This window comes from Vicia villosa, unplaced genomic scaffold (assembly GCF_029867415.1).
Source record: "Vicia villosa cultivar HV-30 ecotype Madison, WI unplaced genomic scaffold, Vvil1.0 ctg.000114F_1_1, whole genome shotgun sequence".
Classification (NCBI taxonomy): Eukaryota; Viridiplantae; Streptophyta; class Magnoliopsida; order Fabales; family Fabaceae; genus Vicia; species Vicia villosa.
In genome coordinates, this window is record NW_026705022.1 from 386475 (window position 1) to 393549 (window position 7075).

General features: G+C 35.4%; 1 pseudogene; it reads left to right on the forward strand.

Annotated features, from left to right (window-relative positions):
- Positions 1-435: 435 nt before the first annotated feature.
- On the forward strand, positions 436-5922 carry LOC131624379 (uncharacterized; annotated as a pseudogene).
- The last annotated feature ends 1153 nt before the right edge of the window (positions 5923-7075 follow it).

Below are 7075 nucleotides of genomic sequence, written 5' to 3' on the forward strand. Positions count from 1 at the left end.
AATCTGCAAACAGCATGCATGGTGTAAATAAATACTAATGAAGTATATTTATCAATTTTTTTAATGGGACTCTTGAATATTGCACCAGCATGATGTCAACCTTCATACCTACCTAACCTATTACCTGTAACTTGCATTAAATTATTATCTTATGTGTGCATGTAGTCATTTACCGATGCATCGATTTTGTTCTTATTGCCTTTGCACGCTTTACATAATTATGGTTGCTTGGAAATTAATGGTTAGCTTATTTTAATGATTACTTCACAAGATTTTGAAGTTGTCCAAAAAATATTAATTAACATACAACCTTTCATATTCAGCTGCTTCCCTCCATATAAAAAGTTTGGAGGGAGTTTTTGTCCATATATTTGCTGCTTGCCTCATTATTCAGCCATAGTTTGCAAAATGATGGTAAAATCAAAGTAAAAAAGCATGGAAAATAAAAAAAGTGTTGAGCATGATCACTTCAAAAATGTTCTCAGAAGAAAAAGGCACTTTGATGCTAGACAGCATAGAAAAAGTGTGCTTGGAGCTAAGAGAGCCAAGAGATTGGCGGCAATGAACAAAGAAAATGCAGATCAAACTCAACCTCCTGCTGATCCTATATCTTCACATATCAGATTGCCACTATCTTCTATTTCTCCAAATATTCTAAGTTCCAGCATAACTCATCGAAATACAAAGCAGAAAACTCATAGTAAATCAACTTTGAATACATTGCCAAGCTCATTAACAAAAAAACACCCAAGAGTTGTTTCTGTAAGGAACATTAACAATTTAGGAGTTAACCTAGGAAGGAGATTTGATAATGATTTTATGCGTGGTGCGACAACATCTTCAAGCCATACACCAAATCCAGATTCCAATATCAACGAACTTTTCCAAGATGACAGTGAAGGTGATGCAGGTTCCGGTAATTCTTCAGATAGTAAGTAACATGTTTTAATTTGATCATTAACCGACATTTAATATTTAAACATTTCACCAATATATAAGGACATAATATTTGCGAAATATTTTTTACTATGTTTTTGTAGTCTGCAGTTCAGTTTCTAACTATTCAATGGATGAGCATGACGTAAGTTTCGACACTGACATTGAAGAAATAGATTTTCACAATTCAGGTTGTAGATTATTTTATAAATATGTTTCTTTCTTTCAAATTTCATGATTCATTATGTATTTTAGCTAACAATTGTACATATTCATTTAGGAGAATACTACGATTTAGGTGACCCATCATTTGAGTGTCAGCAATGTGGTGCAAATATGTGGTATCTGGAAAGGAAGAACAAGTGTCGACATTCTGCTAATCCTAAGTTCTCAATGTGTTGTGGAGGAGGAAAGATTCAAATACCTTTGTTGAGAGAACCACCACCCGTATTGCAGACCCTGTTGTTCGACCAAAACAAAAGTGAATAAAAACTATTTCAACAACAAATTCGTATTTACAATATGATGTTCGCATTTACTTCTCCTGGTGCTAAAATGGACAACATATTTAACAATGGTAGAGGTCCTCCTAACTATCGTATTCAAGGTCAATCATGTCATCGTATAGGTAGCATGTTACCATTGCCAGGTGAAAAGTCCTGTTTTGCCCAACTCTATATATTCGATACTGAACATGAAGTTCAGAATAGAATTGATGGTTTCAGGTTTATTTCTTTAACTGTCTTTGTGTCATCACTGTTTATTATTTTGTTTCTACAATTTTCAAGAATCTGAACTTTATACGTTGGATGTTTGCATATCAAGGAGCGGAGTAGATAGTAATATAGTGGAAAATTTGTCTTCAATGTTATATGAACATAATGTTCATGCTTAGTCTTTTAATATGGCAAGGGATAGACTTTCTGAAGGCAAAGTGGCAGATTTAAAACTACGTCTCATTTCTGAGCGCCAAACTGATGGAAGAATATATAATCAACCAACAGTTTCAGAAGTTGCTGCTCTCATTGTTGGTGATGTTGATACTGCAGAAAAAGGGATATTATAATGCAAAAACAATGTGGCCAACTTCAGAGAATAGATGAATATCATACGTCTTATTTGGGATTTCAATATCCTTTACTTTTCCCTTACGGTGAAGATGGTTACAGACCAAACATACGGCATCGCAATAAAGGTTCTAACACGGTTCGTAATGCAGAGACAACGGCTACGGTATCGGAGAGTGGTTCGCCTTTAGGATTCAGTCAAGAAAAAACAAGGCACAGACAATTCTCAGGTCAATGAGATTTTTCTAGCAGTTTTTGGTTGATGGTTTTACAATAATGGAATCTGAGAGACTTCGATGGTTAAGAAAAAATCAGTCAAAACTTCGAGTAGGCAAATATGATCATCTTGCAGATGCTAGGACAAATGGACATACACGTGGTGCAGCTACAGGGAAAAGAGTTGTCCTACCTTCGTCGTATGTTGGAAGCCGTAGATTTATGGATCAGTTATACTTTGATGGCATGGCAATTTGTAGTTATGTTGGATTTCCTGATTTGTTTATTACATTCACATGTAATCCCAATTGGCCGGAAATACAACGTGTACTAAGTTCTGCAAATCTGAAAGCGTCCGACCGTCCGGATCTCATTACAAGAATCTTCAAATTGAAATTTGATGCGTTACTGTCCGATTTGACCAAAAAGAGTATCATGGGGAAGGTTCTTGCGTGTAAGTAATTTCTAACTTTTATTGATTTAATTTCCTTATTCATTTTGAATGTCATATTATAAACCAATACCTGAATTTTATATTTGTAGATATGTACACAATTGAGTTCCAGAAAAGAGGCCTGCCCCATGCGCACATATTAATTTTCCTTCATCCGTCGAGCAAGTATCCAACACCTGCTGACATTGATCGTATCATATCAGCAGAAATACCAAACAAAGACACTGACGAAGAGTTATATAACTTGGTCAAATCTCACATGATACACGGACCTTGCGGAAATGCTTTTCGTAATTCTACGTGTATGAAGGAAGGAAAATGCTCTAAATACTTCCCTAAAGACTTTAGACGTGATACGATCGTTGATCAAGATGGATATCCGTTTTATAGACGAAGGGACAATGGACACACAATTTCTAAGAATGGAATTGAGATTGACAACAGATTTGTTGTTCCCTACAATTCAAAGTTATTGTTGAAGTACAGAGCTCATATTAACATGGAATGGTGCAATCAAAGCACATCCGTCAAATATTTGTTCAAATACATCAACAAAGGATATGATAGAATAACTGCTGCAATTGTCATGAATGAAGATGGATCTGTTTCACAACATGACGTCGTTGATGAAATAAAGCAGTATATTGACTGTAGGTACGTTTCTCCAAGTGAAGCTGCTTGGAGAATTTATGGTTTTCCTATTCATGGAAGAAAACCAGCTGTAGAAAGACTTCATTTTCATGTTGAGGGACAAAATTTTGTTTTCTATACTGATGTCAGCCCTATTACCACAGTCCTTGATAAACAGAGCGTTACTGAGTCAATGTTTACATCTTGGTTTGAAGCCAACAAGAAATACGACGAAGCGCGCCAACTAACGTATAGCGATTTTGTTTCGAAGTTTGTATACGTTAAAAAAAAGAGAGAGTGGAAACCCAGACAAAAGGGATACACAATTGGAAGACTAATTTGGGTTCCTCCAACTACCGGGGAATTGTACTATCTCAGGATAATGCTAACACATGTTAAAGGACCGAAAAGCTATGATGAAATAAAGACAGTAAACAATGTTAAGTACGATACTTTCCGTGATGCATGTTTTGCTATGGGATTTATTGGGGATGATCGAGAATTCATATCTGCAATAATAGAAGCATTTCATTGGGGTTCTGGACATTATTTGAGATTACTTTTAGTTCACATGTTATTGTCAAGTAGCATTAATAGGCCTAAGCATGTATGGAGTAAAACTCGACATCTGTTATCTGATGGAATTCTTTATTCTCAGCAAAGGATTGCAAACAACAGAGGTAAATTTTCAATTTGATCAGAATCAATAATTTTTAAATAGAAATTATGTTCCAATATTTACCATCCATTTGTTTATATTGTTTATTAACAGGTCTGCGGCTAACAAATGAAGAAATTCTGAATTTAACATTGATTGAAATTGAAAAACTTCTTCGGCGAAGTAGAAAGAGTTTAAGTGATTTCCCTGGAATGCCAAAACCACATGGTTACATAATTGAGGAGCTTGGAAATAATTTAATATATGAAGAGCGAAACTACAATCCTGCTGGATAACTTCAAGAGTTCAATACGCTGTATAATAACCTCACAGGTCTAAATAATAATAACATCAATTTGGCAGAAGAATTTCAAATTACTTACAAATTTATATTGCTAATATGATATTTCTAAATTATATGTTCACTTAATTTCAGATGAACAAAGAGATGTTTTCAAACAAATCTTGACGGCTGTTGATACCCAGAACGGAGGCGTATTCTTTCTGTATGGATACGGCGGTACAGGCAAAACATACATGTGGAGAACATTAGCTTCCTACATAAGAGTAAGAAGACAAATATGCTTGTTAGTTGCCTCTTCAGGTATTGCATCCCTGTTGCTCCCCGGTGGTCGAACGACACACTCTAAATTTAAGATTCCAATTCCCACACTTGAATCTTCGATATGTGACATTAACAAGGGTAGTGACAGGGGGGACTTGCTAAAAGTATCAAAGTTGATTATTTGGGATGAAGCTCCGATGTGTCACAAATTTTGTTTTGAAGCTTTGGATAAAACCCTCAGAGACATCATGGGCTGATCCAGGTCATCAGATAAAATATTTGGTGGTAAGGTAATTGTGTTTGGTGGCGATTTCAGACAGATCCTACCGGTTATTCCAAGAGGCATTCATTCAGATATAATTCATGCAACTATCAATTCATCATACATTTGGGATCATTGTAAGGTTTTGAAACTTACAAAAAACATGAGGCTCCAGCAGTCTGGGACGACTACGTCAGCATCCGAGTTAGAACAGTTTTCAAATTGGATATTAAAAGTTGGAGATGGAAAACTAGCAGAACCTAACGATGGCTATGCTGATATTGATATTCCAGCAGATATTTTGATATCTAATTTTGATGATCCCCTTCGAGCAATATTCGTAAACACTTATCCATATTTTGAAGCTAACTTCAATAATGTAGCTTTTCTGCAGTCAAGGGCAGTATTGGCTGGAACAATTGAGACAGTAGATGAAATAAATCACTATGTATTAGACAATCTTCCAGGTAATATTAAATTTTGTGTGAACATTTATGCGAATAGTTTTTCACTTGCAACTTTAACAAATCATAATATAAAGTCACTCCATTTTCAGGGGACGAAAAGGAATACTTAAGCTCTGATTCAGTCGATACGCATGATGGTGATGGCAATGAATCTTTTGATGTTTTAACTCCTGAGTTTTTGAATGGATTGAGAACGTCGGGACTTCCTAATCATAAGATCAGATTGAAAGTAAATACTCCAATCATGCTGCTCAGGAATATTGATCAAGCAGAAGGTTTATGCAATGGAACACGTCTAATCGTTACAAGATTGGATGATCATGTTATTGAAGCCAAGATAATTTCAGGCAAGAACATCGGCGGTATCATTTATATTGCACGAATGGACATTACTCCAACGCAAACGCCATGGCCATTCAGGATGACACGAAGACAGTTTCCTATAACGGTCTGTTATGCTATGACTATTAATAAATCTCAAGGTCAGTCGTTGGATCATGTTGGCATATATTTGCCGAGGAGCGTGTTCAGCCATGGCCAGTTTTATGTTGCAGTTTCAAGAGTAAAGAGCAGAAAAGGCCTTAAAATCTTGATCCATGATAAGGAGAAACATCCATTAACCACCACAACAAATGTGGTCTTTAAAGAAGTGTTTGAAAATGTGTAGTCTATATGTGTTTGCAATATCTATGGCAATGTTGTTATTGGTAGAGATTTTGTGCTCGGTTGCCTAAAATTAGGTTACAACTTAAACAATTTATTAACTGTCATGAATTAAAGATTGGATATGACCTTTGCATACTGATAACATATTTCATTTGTAAAGCTGGATTGAAAAATAATGATGAATATTAGCTGTCATAATATCAATGATTACAAAACACCATCACTTAAAAGATTAGCAAAGGCAAACATTGATGTTGATATTATGTTTTAAATCCATTACAGAACCATCAATGATTACAATCTAAGTACCATCAACAACAAATTTAAAGCTCCAACTAACAGCTTTAGATATTCATCAGCTACTTTTTTTCCCTAAGTACACAAACATCAGATCTGAAAATGGAATCATGGAGAATTCCATGAAATCTCCAACTTGAAGATTTTTTGACTTTGCAAAATCGTACCATCCAACTCCAATATGTTTTTCATACTCATTCCTTCCAGCCCTAAGAATACGACAGTGATATCCCTTACCGTCAATAAGATCTACCATCCTTATTGCATTTTGGTCTTTACGAAAACATGTCCTTGATATTTCTATTGGAATATTCTGCATTGTAACTTTCTACTTATTAATCTCAGAGATCTATAGATCTATATACAGCAGTGGATATAAGTGGGTTTTGAACTTACCAGAGCATTTTGCCCTCGCATATTCGCTTCTGTGACATTAGATTTCCACTTTACCTCCCCGGTGTGATCAGCCACGCATTCAGCCTCTGTAAGAAACCCATCTTTTATGAGTGTTCCAAACATCTTTTCCTGATCTTCCTCAAACTCTTTGTTAATGTTACGTGCCCATTCAAGACTGTCTCTCTCAGGATCCCTGAAACATATATTTTAAAGAGTAACACTGCTATTAAGCAAAGAGATGAGAAATCAAGGGAATCCAGTTTTTTTATTACCAGATGCATGCAAACAATACTTACCTGCTTGATGGAGATGGGACAAATGGAACTCCCTACTTCACCATATCAAAATTAAATTTTATAAGACAATAGTTTGATGCATTATGACAATACTTTCTATATATAGATAGTAATACTCCGTATAATTGGGCCAGACAACAGTGATGGGCCTACATATTTTATATG